We start from the raw sequence: 15650 nt of genomic DNA, 5'->3' as shown, positions 1-15650 counted from the left end.
CCCAGGGAGGAGTGTTTTTAAAAACACTCCCTAGGTGATTCTAATGTGAAGTCAAGGTGAAGAACCCCTGGTCTATAAACCACCTGGTACCTAGTTGGTGCTCACAAAATGCTGATGGAAAATGAATATGGAGCTAGTTACCTGGTATTACATGTTTCAGTCATTTGAAAAAGCCTTTTATGGAAAAGAATTTATATACAAACTTTTCTCTCTCCGACCCAGGAGATCCAACTTCCAGAGGCCAGATACTTATTTCTTGATTGTCTACTTAAGTAGGAGCACTGATACCGAAAACAGTATTGTGGTGGCTGTTAGCAAGAGCCTGGAAAGATAAGAACAGTTTCAAAAATGTTTTTTGGGGCATCACAAAACCCCCATTGTAACACAATGCTCTTTGGAATAACATTAAGGAAAAGTGAATTCTGCCCGTTTATCAAAGGGAAAATGAAAGCCCCTTGGACACAAATTTTATTTTGAAGCTGAAGCCTTTAATCAAATTGACATTAAAGATAGGGTCCTTCTATGAACCGAGGAATGATAAGCAGCATTTGTGATCCCAATGTGTGGCTGCTGGTATTTAACTCTGTGTTTCACCTCTGATGGATTGAAAATGGACAGATTTTCACTAGAGAGAGTTATACAGAAACAGATGGAGATCTTCCACTGATTCAGTTAACTGAATGTGGTGGAAACAGCTCTTGCCTTCCCTTACCTCTGCATCTTGGGATTTGGAGAAAATATTTACAGGGCAAACTATTCAAACAGACTTACCAAGAAATTAGCTCTAAACTTTCATTGCTGGTAACATTCATGAAATGATAGAATAAATGATCCTTAGTCTTAAGTGTGCATGTATATAGTGTGTGTGTTTGGGAGTGGGGCCTCATCTTTATCTTTTGTCAAAGCCCACCAGGGTAAATAGAGGAGTAGGATTGTTAGATTAAGCAAATAAAAATGCACAATGTTAATTACATTTGAATTCAGACAAAAGTTTGCAACTATTGCTTGGACTGTGCTTATCCTTAAATGTTTTTTTTTTAATTTGAAATGCAAATTAAACTAGGCATCCTGTATTTTATCCTATACTTTTACAGAAAAGAAAAGAGAGGTCTTCTTAGATATACTGAATCTAAATATTTTATTCAAGGATGCCCAGGATGTTTTGGAGGTACAGGTAGTCAAGGAATGTCCAAGAATATGGGCCAGGAGGGTGATATTGGAAGCCAGTTTAAAGAAGTCAGGAAGTTAGTGTATCAGTTAGCGACTGCTGCATAACAAGTCACCCCAAAATTATGTGGCTTAAAATTATCATTTATAATTGCTAATGCTTTTGCGGGTTAGCTGTGATTTATCCTCCTAGACTGGACTTGGGTGAGTAACTCCATCTCTAAGTGAAGGTCTGCAGTTAGATTGTGTTAGCTCAGTCTCAGGCTGTTGCAGGTACAGGAGAGAGAACTGACACAGTCTCACCCATCTCAGGGGACCAGTAGGATAACTTCTGATGATAATAAAGCCATAATAGTAAAAGGAAACATGAGAGTCCTCTTAAGGCACAAGCTTGGAACTAGCACACTGTTATTTCTGCCTACATGCTATTGGCAAAGCAAGTCATAGAGCTAAAATCAAGGTCGAAATGTAGGGAAGTACATTGCGCCCATGAAGAAAACATGGCAAGGTTGTGAGTGAAGGAAGTGTGAAGAATTGGGGTGAACAATTCTGTTTACTATAGACAAGCACAGTGAAACCCCTGTCACCTTCAAACCCAGAAAGGACTCAGACGTAAGGGGAGGAGGAGCCAAAGTCAAAAACTGGGGAGCTGGGCTACAAAAGTCACAGGGATCCAGATTCGAGGATTATTTGATTTTTAATTTGACCCCATGATTCCAACATTTCCATGTTTTCCACCAAAAGTTTTCATGCACTAAAGTGGAGATTTAATGATTTCAGCTGTGAAAGTTAGAGGACAGGAGTATAGTTTGAAGTTCTCTTAAATTTTATCCATGACTCACATGTATTCCTTGCCATCATGCCCACCATTAATTACTTCTTTGGTTGAAGAGGCAAGACATTGAAGCCATTATAAAATGACAATTTTAATTTGCTTCTATCAGTGCTAGTTTGTGGTCAGTGTTTTTCCATTCAAGTAAGAGAAATCTAACTTGAACTAGCTCAGGCTGAAAAGGGAAATTACTAAAATAACTAAAAAGGCTGGAAAGACTAGATTCAGGCAAGTTTGGATCCAGGTGCTCATATGATGTCAACAGGAATGTGTTTCTCCATTCCTAGGCTCTATGCTGGCATCATTCTGAGGCAAGCTGCTGCTTCATGCTGCTACAATGGTTGCTGAAAGCTCTGAATTTACTCTATCAACTTGGCAACTCAGATAGAAAAACCATACCTCTTATCCTTTAGCTCAGCAAAATCCTAGAATTGAATCTCAGGCTTAACATGGATGCAGTGCTCACCTCTGAGCCAGTCACTGTGACCAGGATAGTGATTTGCCAGACATGAGTGTCTAAACCTGGATCATGAGGTTTGATCAACACCACCTAAGTCATGTGGACTAAGAGTGGGGGAGAAGTGGGAAAATTGAAGTGTGATGACAGATGGAAAATATGCTGGGCAGGTAACAAAGCAATAGTTATCTCTGTCCAATGGCTCCTTGTTGTCCTTAGAGAGATCCTATACCATCTGCCCTCCCCATATCTCATTACCTCATCTCCCACTGCTGGCCTCCATTTCATTCGGCTTCAGCTGTACTCTCTCTTGCAGAAGTATTCCAGAGTCACCTGTCTTAAGGACTCTTGTGCCACCTGTTTGGTCTCTCCCTGAGACCTATCCTAGACACTGTATTTTGATAGCAATCTGACCTCTCCTCCATCACTTCTGATTTCTTTTATTCTGATTTATTCGTTTTTCATTTTTTCATAGTCCTTCTCATACTGTATAATTTAGCTTATTTTCCATGTTTATTGTTTGTTCTCTGTATCTATCTTCACTCTTCCCCATGCTCTAGCCCAGTAGAATGTCAGCCGTGTAAGGGCCAAGGTCTTTATATCATTCACTAAATTATCTCAAAGCCAACAGTAGTGTCAAGGACATAATATGTGCTCAACAAATATGTGTGGAATGAGTGAATGAATGAATAAATGAACCCAATACAGTTCCTGAGAGTGCTAAATATCACATTAATTTGATAGGAGAAGAAAGATTTGCTAGGGTCGCAAGTACACAGAACCCAACTCTCCAGTTATGTACCCATGTCAGAAACATCAGTGTTTCCTCTCGAATATGAACAAGACTCACCAATCAAGCACTATCAATCAATGAAGGGTGTCTGGAGACTAGAAAAACACAAGATGGAACTTGGGATGTCAGTCCAGGTGTGGTACAAATGCAGAGGACCAGGTACCTTGTCTGGTGACGCTGGTGGCAGCTGGGGGGTTGAGTCTGACTAAGGAAGTAGATGGCACTAAAGTGGAGGTGATGGACGTTGAAAGAGACACAGAGCTGCTGTGTCCAAAACAAGATTAGACCTTAACATTTTCTACTGTATGGAATAAGGGAAGGAGCTGCCTTAGTTACCTGAATCAAAACCAAAGGGTGGCTTCTGGGCTCATTTTTGTTGTTCAGTTGCTCAGTTGTGTCTGACTCTTTGCTTCCCTATGGACAGCAGCACGCCAGGCTTCCCTGTCCATTACCATCTCCTGGAGCTTGCTCAAACTCATGTCAAACTCTGGGCTCATGCTATGTATATAATTATGAGGCAGCTTTATTGTGCTTGTTTTGCACCAGCTTGTTGAGTCTCTTACTTGTGAGCCAAAGAAACCTCTCAGTCACTGTCCAGTCAACACAAAGTCATGGAGTGTTCCAGACGTGGGCTTAGAAGTCTTCTTCCACCTATCTGAGCTATTGCTGTGCTTTTTTCTCAAACGTGAGCATCGCTGATTGAGCTCTGGAGAGATCCACTGTCCACTGCCCAAGTTCCATTTGGCTTTCTAAAGATGAATACTTAGAGTGATGCTATTGAAACATATTGTAGAGAGAGGGAAAGTGAGCTAAGATTAGCAGTGGGTGAGGTGATGTGCCATCTCTAGCCAGAGCAAGCATTTGGAAGCAAGTGTATTTGGAGGGCCCTGTCAGAAAGGTTACTTCCTAAAGTTTTTCTGGGAGAGCTTCACTCGAACTTGAACAGCAACAAAAATATAAACAAGCTCAGGGTGAAAGCAGAACGGGTAGCCTTCCAAACTGGGACTGCATTCATCAGGGATCTTTTGGAGAGCTTAGATCTTTGGCAGGGTCTTTCTTTGCCAGTGACCTCGTGTTTATTTAACTGTCCAGCTAAAGTTTCACTCTGACATTTCGGCAACGAGGCGGAGTCCATGGATTTGGGGTGACTACTCAGAGGGGAGAAAGAGAAAACTGCTCAACAGGGCTGCAGGGAGATTCTTCAGGAAATTTCTGCTTTTTAGGATGTTTTCTTTTTTGATCTTTCTTTTTTTCTTTCTCTCATCACAAGGTGCTCGTCTCCAAGTTCTCATCTTCTCATTCATGATTGTGTCTGAGATGACTTGACTGTATTGAAGCTGGCAAATAAGTGGTTACTGCCTTCTAGCAGGGGGCAAAAAAGCCTGGGGGGTTGAGGGGAGGTGGGAAAGACTCAGAAAAGGGCAAAGGATGGTTTGTGTCAAGAGAGTGTTGCCCTGAAAGCGGGAAAGGGGTTGGAAAATATGATTTAAGGGAAAAACTACTTTTTTTCATATGCAAAGGGAATTAAAGCAAAAAAATTTCCAGAAATTTTTAGCAGTTGTTAACCTTACAGAGCTGGACAGGACATCTAGAAAGGGACAAGCAAGTGAGGGAGAAAAGACTTCTGACTTTCATTTTATCATGCTCCACATTGTCTTGTTAGGTTATCTTATGTGTCTTCTGTTTATTAATCCAAGTCTTTAGAAAATAATTTAATCCAAACAAACTAAACCATAGGGGCTTTGTCTATCCTACCTTTATTTACTATGATCTAGGGGAAAAGGGCCTCATTTACCAGATGTGTGTATGTGTTAGTTGTGTCTGACTCAGTTCAAGTCCATGGACTGTAGCCCTCCAGGCTCCTCTGTAACCTGGAATAATTTTCCAGGCAAGAATTCCAGAGTGGGTTGCCATTCCCTTCTCCAGGGGATCTTCTCAACCTAGGGATTGAACTCAGGTCTCCTGCATTGCAGGTGGATTCTTTACCATCTGAGCCACCAGGGAAGTCAGATGTGTAGACTTAGGCAATTTATTTAGCCTTTCTGTGGTCCATTACCTATCTGGAAAATAGGCTTAATAACAGTGTCTGCATTGCACAGTGGCTGTGAGAGTTCAGTGCTAGAAGGTGTACAAAATGCTAAGCCCTGGGTATCACAAGCTCCCAGTCATCTTGGCTATCATTACTATTGTTCAAATTCTGTCAGCAATCTGGGTTAGTTTGTCCTAAAGAAAGTACCCAATGGTCATGACAAGTGACTAAGACAGCTGTGGCTGTGATGGGTGATGATAGTGATGATAATGATGGTGGTGGTGGTGGTGATGGGTGATAGATGTTTTCTGAATGTCTAGCACATCAGAAGTGGGGGAAGAAGCAGCTGTTTGGAGCTGGAGCTGTAAGAACAAGCAGAAGGCAAGGTTGATGGGATCACAAACACACCTGTCAGCATCTTAGTAAAATAAATTGTCTGCTTTCGCCATGCCCTGAATATATCTGAAATAAATCTGACAGGAATATAAATTGTGGAGAGGCCCAAGTGGTAAACAAGAAAAGAAGTACTCTTTAATGTGATGAAAAGGTACTCTTCCCCACCATCTTCTACCAGCACTCCTTAAAATTATTTACATTTCCTTTTAATATGTCCAGGGCTAGAAGGATCTTAGCTCCTTTAGATCTTATGACTTTAGAATCATAAAATCATTGAATCCTTAAGGACTGAAAGGGACCATACAGATGAACTGGAAGTCTCAAGTATCAAGCAACAAAAAACACATTCCAAATGAACTTCTAGAACTAAGACATTTATTTATCTCATGTAATAAGAAGAGTTGGACATGACTGAGCACACACACACAATAAGAAGTTAACAGTAAAGACGGGCTTCAGGTTCGGTTGATCCAGTAGCTCAATCATAAAATTCAGGTTCATTCTCTCTCTCTCTCTCTCTCTGCTATACCACCGTTGCTGTGTGAGTTGTGTTTTTGGACTGCTTTCTTCATGTGGTCATAAGGTGTTGTCAGTGGTAGGTAGAGCACCATGCTTTCTTGTTTCCAGCCAATGGTGAGGGAGGGGGTAAGGAAAAAAGTGGGAGAGAGAGACACTTCCTTCCAGCCATGGAAAGAAAAGTCCATCTGTGCAATCAGATTGAGCCAATTCAGGATACACATGCACAGTCTTGGACCTATCATAGTGGCCAGGAGACCGTTGTGCACTGCAGGAGTTTTAAACCAATCATGAGGGAGGGGGATGAAAGGATGAGTTAGACTAGGATTTTCAACACTGGCTCTATTGACTGTTGAGGATAATTCTTCATTGCAGGAGCTATCCTGTGCACTGTAGGATGTTTTCAGCATTCCTCATCTCTATCCACACAGTGCCAAGAACAAGGGGCAGAGTGGATAGAGGTGAGGCTGGGAGGAGGGCAGGGACTAGATGAGGCAGGATCTTTCAGGGCATATTAAAGATTTCAACTTATATCCTGAAAGTGCCAGGAAGCTACCAAAGGGCATTAAATAGAGGTTAATCTTAGCTGTGATCTGCAGAAAGAAAAGGAAACGCCTAGGAGGAAAAACATGGGCACCACTTATTGCAATATTCAGTCAGTCAGTTCAGTCACTCATTCGTGTCCAACTCTGCGACCCCATGAATCACAGCACGCCAGGCCTCCCTGTCCATCACGAACCCCTGGAGTTCACTCAAACTCATGTCCATCGAGTCGGTGATGCCATCCAGCCATCTTATCCTCTGTCATCCCCTTCTCCTCCTGCCCCCAATGCCTCCCAGCATCAGAGTCTTTTCCAATGAGTCAACTCTTTGCAGTAGAGCAGGTGATAAATTATGGCATTTCAGCTGGGGTGGTGGAAGTAGAAGCAGATAGAAATGGATGTGTGTGAGCATTATTTAAGGAGTTAAACTAGATCGAACCTAGTGCTGGAGTAGACATGGGGGTGAGGAAAGGAAGATACAAGGATGACTCAGGTTTCTGATTTGCTTGCTTCAGTAGATGATATTACCTCTCAGGAATTGGGGAGCATTGGAAAAGGATCAGATTGTAGAGGAAAGATCAGGTTACAATATGTTTGACGCCCATGTCAGTTATCCAAGTTGAGATGTCAAGTGGACAGAAAGAGATACAAGCATGGTGCTTAGGGGAGAAGACTGGGCTGCAGATAATAACTGGAGCCATGGGTGTGATGGGCTCACCTTGAGGGACTCTGACACTCACAGGTAGGATAGAGATCCTTGAGTCAGGGTAGGGAGGATTGCAAGAGAGGGCTCCGTTCCTTAGCTCCTAGCAGGACTTTTTGAAATAGAGGGCCGAGGGCTGGATAAGCAGTGATATATGCTGTTGGGAGAAGATGGAAGATGAGGACCCAGAGATTGGCCTTTGTATCGAGTAATATGGAGGCCATTGGTGACCCTAGCAAGAACCATTTTAGAAGTGGTTTGTTTTGGGGTCAGAAAACAGATTGGAAAGGCCTGGAGAGCTTATGCGGGAAGACGTGCTACAGAATTGTTCCTCCTGGAGACATCTGGCTGTGGAGGGAGGAGAAGATAACTGAAGAAGGAAATGAGGACCAAGGAGAGTTCTTCTTTGGATTGAAAGACACTTTGGTGTGTTTAAATGGTTTACGGGGGAAGGGAGCAGAGGTTTAGAAACACAGGAGAGACGAAGATGGAGGTAGAGAGAGAAAGAAATTAGAAATGGATAGTGTAAGGTTCCTGAAAAAGCAGGAGGGCATGGAAGCCAGGCCCATGAGCCTCAGAAAGGAGGAGAGCCCCTCTGCTGTTGTAACCAAAGAAGAGCAGGAGGGACATGCGTGTAGGTGGATTTGAGGGGCTGTGGCAGGAAGTTGATAGCGTTCCTGTTTGAATCCTTTATACTTACTGTGAGGGCTTCCCAGGTGACACTAGCGATAAAGAATCTGCCTGCCGATGCACAAGATGCAAGAGACAAGGGTTCAGTCCCTGGGTTGGGAAGATCCCCTGGAGGAGGAAATGGCAACCCACTCTAGTATTCTTGCCTGGGGAATCCCACGGACAGAGGAGCTTGGCGGGCTACGGTCCAAGACGTCGCAAAGAGTTGGACACAACTGAGTGACTGAGCACATTGTATACCACATAGTTACCGTAAAGCAGGAAATTTGGGGCCTGTACAAAGGATGGGGGAGATTTTCTGCAGTTAATTATATTAGGGAAATGCTGTCTAAAGGTCAGGCAATTATCTTCACCAATGGACTTTTCAGGGACATTTTCACTGTGAGTATCCAAGAGGAGAATAAACAGCATTTTCCATCAGACCACAGAGATTTTTATGTGCACAGTACCTCATGAAATGTTCTAGAAAACACTGACCAGAATCAGTACCTTCATTTTATGATAGAAGAGCTTAAAACCCAAAGATGGGAACGGACTTGTAGAAAATCTCTTGGTTGGATGAGTAGGCACATGGGATTCGTGCACAGGGAACTCCCCAGGCCTTCACTTCTGTGAGCACAGCCCTGTCATTCATGATGGTCCTGTGAGACCAGGACCCCCTGCCATACTGGGACACTCTGCTTCTACTTGGAAATATGAGATAGAGAGATGCCATTAAACTTTGATAAGCGAAATGCAAGGATACAAGGCAGGGCTTGAATCTATTGGCTCTGAGTTCAACCTGCCTGGAGTCCATTACAGAACTAGCTATGTGTTCTGGAGAAAGTTAACTTGACTTCTCTATGTCTCAGTTCTTCATCTGTATAAAGGGAGAAGTTACGGCATCCTTACTATAAAGTATCATGGTAATGATTAAATAAAATAATACTTATAAAGAGCTTAGAATAGAGTCTGACAGAAGTGAGTGAATAGCGCACGTGGGCACGCATGCTAAGTCAATTCCATCATGTCCAGCTTTTTGTGACCCTATGGACTGTAGCCCGCCAGGCTCCTCTGTCCATGGGATTTTCCAGGCAAAAATACTGGAGCAACTATTGGCTGTTGCTGGGAGGGGCAGCTATGTTCCCTCCCATAAACAGGGCAGCAGATAAAACTACTCTGGCAAAGCGAAGAAAGATGAATAGATGTGTCTAGCAAGGTAGAGAAGAAAAAGAGAGAAAGAATAATCTTTCCAGGGGCCCAAATCTGTCTTTGGGACCCATGAGACACCCGTATCTCTCTGATAAATTCCCCTATTAACTTAAACTAGCTCAATGACTTACAAACTAAGAGACAGAATGAGTACAGTGGCTGAGGCAGGATTTGAACCTTAGTCTTCCAGTTTCTAGTCCTGTACTCTGATTATTCTCATATGCAGTTTGTTTAAGACCTGGGTGTAACTCAGCGAGAAAAGTCTCCCAGAGGATGAAAGCATACCCTTGCAACCAGCAGCAGATTGTGTCTGAGATCAAATTAAATGTTGCTGGTTTCAAAAGAGGCAGACTTTGACCTTCCAGCTGCTTCAGCCTGTGTGTGATTGAAGAAATTAAAGATGTCACAGAAACTCAGGGTATCGAGGACTTAGAAATTATTTCAGCCCCTTGTTTAAGATTTTCAACTCAGTAGTTAGCGCATGACATCATCTAGAAATTGATGGGTAATTTTGGTTTGTTGCGGGTTCTGAGTTAGCCATGAATGTCCATAACCCCACACCTTGGCTTGCGCACTTCTCCCTGCCTGGAATGTTCTTCTTTCCCTTTTCTGTCTGTGAAGGGCCTCCTCTGGTGGATCTCAAATTACTGAGGGCTGGAGAATCACCTGGAGGTGTTTGTTAAGCTGCTACTTCTCCGGTCCCTCCCGGGATTCTGACTCAATCAGCCTGGGATGGAACCCAGGAGGCTGCCTGGAGACAAGCGCCCTAAATGATCCAGATGTTGAAAATTCAGGCATAGCTTGAAAAATGCTCCATGCTATTTTATTCAGACTTTTTGAAAGAATTCGCAGAATTGAGGAACATATGGAGTGGGACTTCTAAAAACAATTCTGATGTGGGGACTAGTTTTTGTTTTTTTTTTTTACTATGGGCTCAGTATCCTGGTCTGTAAATAAAGTTAATCACAGAGACATTTCTCTCTTGAGGTTGTCTTGCAGCTCAAATGAGCTCAGTGCAAAACAAGGCAGTTTGTTAGCTGTGACGTCAGTGGCAGTAATTATTTTGCATCAACACACAAATCTCTCTGGTAATCTAACGTTTCAGTTTTCAGTGGAAGGCCGCTGGGGCAGAAACATGTCTTATTTGCCACCATATCCCCTGACCTAGCTCAGAGCCCAGTGTGTAACAGCAGGCTTCGTTTTTGTTGATAAGGACCCAATATTTTTTAAGCTTTTGAATGCAAATTAGTCATCACCCAACATGCTGATTGGCTGACACCAGTTCTCTTTGGTCGAATACTGAATAATGAAGAGGAAAAAACTGGCTATTAATGCAGAGACTCTGGGAAAAGGCAGTGAATAGCAGCACAGAAATAGCCTCAATAATTATAAGTCTTGCAAACCCCATTGCGACGTACTTTATGAGTCAAAAATGAAGTGTTTGTGACATGAAGTGAATCATGAAATGAATGGTGAATAAGAGAAGCAATCTTACTTATTTTATGTGTTTTGTCAGAAGTGATGGATTTGTCTGTATCCAACATAAAATAAGTATCTAATACATCTTTACCTAGTATATGTCATATATGCAAAATAACATATCTAATATAAAATAGAATTCTTTCTGTAAAAATATCATGATAATTCAGTATTAAGCTGGCTCTAGCACCACATTAATAATGAAAAAAAAGCTACAAGACCCTTAAGTAAGTTAGCATGTATTGATCAGCTGCTTTCTCTTTGGGAATGTGTGGTTAGCATTTTTCTTTGACTTTAGAATTGGATGGATGGGAATAAGAAGACCATATTTTTCCACTTAGCTTCTAAAGCAGCCTCTCAGTATTGTGATATGCTAATCTCATATATAGCTGCTTGTGTTATATACCAAAATGTTTATATTTTAATACTCATATTATCTGTAATTGTTTCTAATATTTTTATTGTAAGGGGGAATGGGAATGGGCGGTGTTTCTTTGGTGTACTGGTACCCTGCTTCTGGAACAACACTGAGGTAGATATACTTAGGTTGCCACCTCTACTGATATGCTAAGGTATGTTGAAGGTATTGGGTTTCAATAAATAAATCTCTTCTTCCACATCTAATTTTGAAACAACTGGGAGCACCTCATAAGAGACAGGTCAAGAAGGTCCAGATGTTTCCTCCATGATTGATAAACTGAGAACATGGCTCTAAACCATGGCCAAATGGGCTTGTCACGATTTCTCTTACGAATTAGGTAGCCAAGACTGCTAGTGCTCTAATATAAATTCATCTTTCTTTAGTAAATGAATTCCCATACTTTAGAAATGATTCTGTGACAGTTCTAAGGCTAACCTTCAGAAGGCTTGGATACATCCATTTTTGTCCTCTTAGGAGCCCTGTGGTTTAGTCACTAAGTTGTGTCTGACTCTTTGGGACCCCATGGACTGTAGCCCCCAGCCTCCTTTGTCTATGGGATTTCTGAGGCAAGAATATTGGAGTGGGTTGCCATTTCCTTCTCCAGGGAATCTTCCTGACCCAGGGATTGAACCCACATCTCATGCATTTCAGGCAGTCTCTTATATTGCAGGTGATAAGTCTACCAACTGAGCCATGAGGGAAGCCCTTACTTTAGTGGGGCACATAGTCACCTGGAATAAAAACCATATTTCCCAGCCTCCTTTGCAGCTCAGTATGGCCATATGCCTAAGTGTAGTTCAATGCAATTTAAACAGTGTTTGCCCTTAAGTGATATGTGTTAGGAAGTGTCCTTAAAGGAAAGTCTTTCTTTAATCCTTTTGTTCTTCCTGATGACTGAAAAGTGGAGGTGCTGGCTGGAATTCAAAAAGCCATATTGCATCCTTAGGTCCTAACTATATGCTGACAATGAAAAACAATGAAACAACAAGAAAAAGAGTCTGATATTTTGATTGTTAGTTTTATGTGTCAATTTTACCAGTCCATGAAGTGCCCACATATTTGGCTAAACATTATTTCTGGATGTGTTTGTGAGGGTGTTTCCAGATGAGATTAACACTTGAATTAATGGACTTAGTAAAGCAGCTTGCCCTCCCAAATATAGGTGGGCATTATCGAATCTGTTGAGGGCCTGAATAGAGCAAAAAGGCAGAAGAAAGGAGAATTTGATATACCTGCCTGATTGATAGAGCTGGAACATCTGTCTTCAGACTCCAGCTGGGATTTACACTGTTGGTTTCCTTGGTTCTCAGGCCTTGGAACCCAACCTGGGACTACATCGTTGGCTTCCCTGTATCTCCAGCTTGCAGATAACTTCTCAATGTTCTCTCTTTCTCTCTCTCCTTCTATGGCTCTTTGTCTCTGGAGAACCCAAACTAATACAGATTTTGATACCGAGAATGATCTAGAAGTTAAGACTGCTGCCCCAGTGGGTGTGTAAGGCAGAGCATCAAGCTGAAGATGATTATTCTTGAGTGTATAAGATTTCATGGATTTTGCCCTAAGCTTTGGTCTTGCTTGAGACCCATCATCCCTCCCTCCTTTCCCATTTCTCTTGGAATGGAAATGTGTATCTGATGCCTGTCCCACCACTGGATTTTGGAAGCACATAATTTGTTTGGTTTCACAAGTTCACAGTTAGAGAGGAATTTTGCCTCAGGATGAAATGTGCCCCAAGTCTCATCCATGTCTGATTTGAGTGATATTTAGTTGAGGCTTTGGATATTAGACTTTGGAGTTGATGCTGGAATAGACTTTGGGGGCTCTTAAAGGATGGAATGAATTTATTTTGCATGTGAGAAAGGCATGAATTTCAGGGGGCAGAGGACTGAGCGTTTGAGTCCTCGCCATATTCACATGCTGAAGCCCTAATCTCCCACCTCAGTGGTATTTTGAGATGGGGTTTTGGGGAGGTAATTAGGTGATGAGGGTGGAGTCCCTCATGAATGAGATTAGTGCCCTTATAAGAAGAGACATGAGAGAGGTGCTCTCTCTCTGACATGGGAGAACATAAATGGAAGGTAAGCATCTGTAAATCAGGAAGAGAGCCTTCCCCCAAAATTGAACTGGATCTTGATCTTGAACTTCCCAACCTCCCAAACTGTGAGAAATGCACTTCTGTTGTTTAAACCACCCAGCCTATGATATTTTGTTATAAACAGCTTGAGCTGATAAAGACAGTAAAAAGTGCCATGCTAGTCCCAAACTGTTCACCTCTGTGTTTCATTGACTTCAAGAATCCACTTCTAGTTAACTTAAACTTCAGTCATTTGGGGTTTTCTGTCATTTTAAGCCAAACTTAAACTTAACTGACAGGTCTCTCCCTCAGAGATAAGGACAGAGGCATCCTCTGCAGACACTTCCCAAAAGAGAACACTCCAAGGGGGCTGAGCCACCGATATCCTGTTCCTTCTTCCAAACACTAATCAGATTGGTAGTCTATCCCAGGGGAGAAATGACCAGAGGCACCCAGAGAGACCAAGTATGTTAACTGAAGAAGCTCCTCTACATAGAAATATGAGACTGAGAGAAGACAGGTTCTCCTGAATCCGAGAAAGAGAAATACATTTTAGATTGCAAATTCTGCAGGTCAGTGGGGAGAGGTTCAGGAAGAGGGTGGAGGTGGGAAAGGCATTTATACTAGATAACATAAGACAACATCTTATGTGTGCAAAATAAGGAGAAAAGAAGTTTGAAGGCAGGAACAGTTACTTTGGCTGAATGGGATGTAAAATCCTAAGTGTTATGAACAGCACCTTCAAGACAGCCTCTGGTCCAATAATCTTCATTTTACTGATGAGGACCAAAGTGGTTAAGAGAAACTTTTTTGCTTTATCTATTACCATTTTATTTGTTTTTGTGGGAAACATTTTTTTAAAAATTTTTTGTTAGAAGAGAATTTTTTACAAATTGGTAGCAGAATGCCATGAAACGAACCAGGACCAGAGCTCTAGTCCCTCCAAGGTCTGCAACTTCCCACTGGGACTTTGATACACTGGAAGGAGAAAAGGGTCAACCCAGGTGGGCAAGAAAGATGGGAACAAAGGCTAAAATATAGGATTGCCAAAACATGTTCCACAGACAGTTAAGTAGATGGTTGTGGTTACAGTGGGCGATTCATGTTGGTAAGGAGTGGGAAAAGCAGGGCCATGTATATGGGTTTTTAAATACTAAATGGAAGGACTGTGAGTCTTTCTTTTGGCAAAGATGGAGCCACGTAGGATTTTGGAGCTGGTTATTGTTATGTGACTCTTAATTAGGCTCCACACAAAGAATATGTCACAGGACTCTGGGCCCATTAAGCACAAGAGGAGTTGGCAGAGGCATCTTCCCAACAACTTGCAGTCCAGAGCTCCAGCACCTGAGTACTCCAGGGCTCTGACCTGACTCCCACCTAGCTACCAGACACATCCCTTGCCATTCTCTTCCTTGATTTCAGACCCCAGCAACACCAGGATGCTTTCAGGTTGATGCAATTCATAATTCCATGTTTTAGTGGATTAAAGCAAAATTCACTTCTAATGCGTGCCACGTGTCAGTTGCAAGTCAGCAAAATGACTCTGATCAGTGGTTCAGCCCTCCAGAATGATCAAATTTCCATCTCAAAACATATTTCATGGTGGCCAAGGCAGCGAAAGAGAGACCAGCAAACCATGAGTCCAGAGTTTTAAAGCTGCTGCCCAGAGGTACCACATTACTTGTTCACATGTTACATGCTATTGGCCAAAAAAAAGTCACATATCCAAGACTGCCTCCAGGGAGCAGGAAAAGATATAATCCTCCTTAGGGAGAGGCAGGTAACACAGTTTACTACAGCACCACCACAGCCCCTTCCCCAACACACACACACCTCAGCCCTGTGGAACTTGGGTTCTGTGCTCCTTTAGTGCCCCAAACACACTGGTATTCTCCTATTTGTCCTCTTCCTGGTCATCAGTCTATCTGCCAGGTGCCAGGCTAAATGTTTCCCATCCTCTCATTCAATCTTCAAAGTGACTTTATGGACTCAGTGTGGTTATTAACCCCATTTTACAGAGAAAAACACTGAGGTAGAGAGATTATTAGTTCTCTCTAAATTCTTCCCTCTGTCCTCTTCTTTTGGATTTGTGCCAGGTACAAGTTTGCTGGGGAAAGCATAGAACTACCTGTAGGCAGGCCCAGGAAGGGACAGGTGTTCCTTAAGTGCTCTTACATGGGAGGGGCTTTTTGTCTGCTCTTCCTTCTTTGTAACTAAGAATCTGGGCCATGCATATGATGGTGATGACAGCAAGCATCCATGTGATTTATGGCACTTATATATGGGTCAGATGTCATTTTTAGTTCTGTACATATCAATATATTTAATTCTCACAGCACTCTTGAGAGGAAATGCTATGA

Source organism: Bos indicus x Bos taurus, chromosome 5, assembly GCF_003369695.1.
Source record: "Bos indicus x Bos taurus breed Angus x Brahman F1 hybrid chromosome 5, Bos_hybrid_MaternalHap_v2.0, whole genome shotgun sequence".
NCBI classification, from domain to species: Eukaryota; Metazoa; Chordata; class Mammalia; order Artiodactyla; family Bovidae; genus Bos; species Bos indicus x Bos taurus.
The sequence above is the reverse complement of the archived record's forward strand: the minus strand, read 5'-3'. Positions refer to the sequence as shown.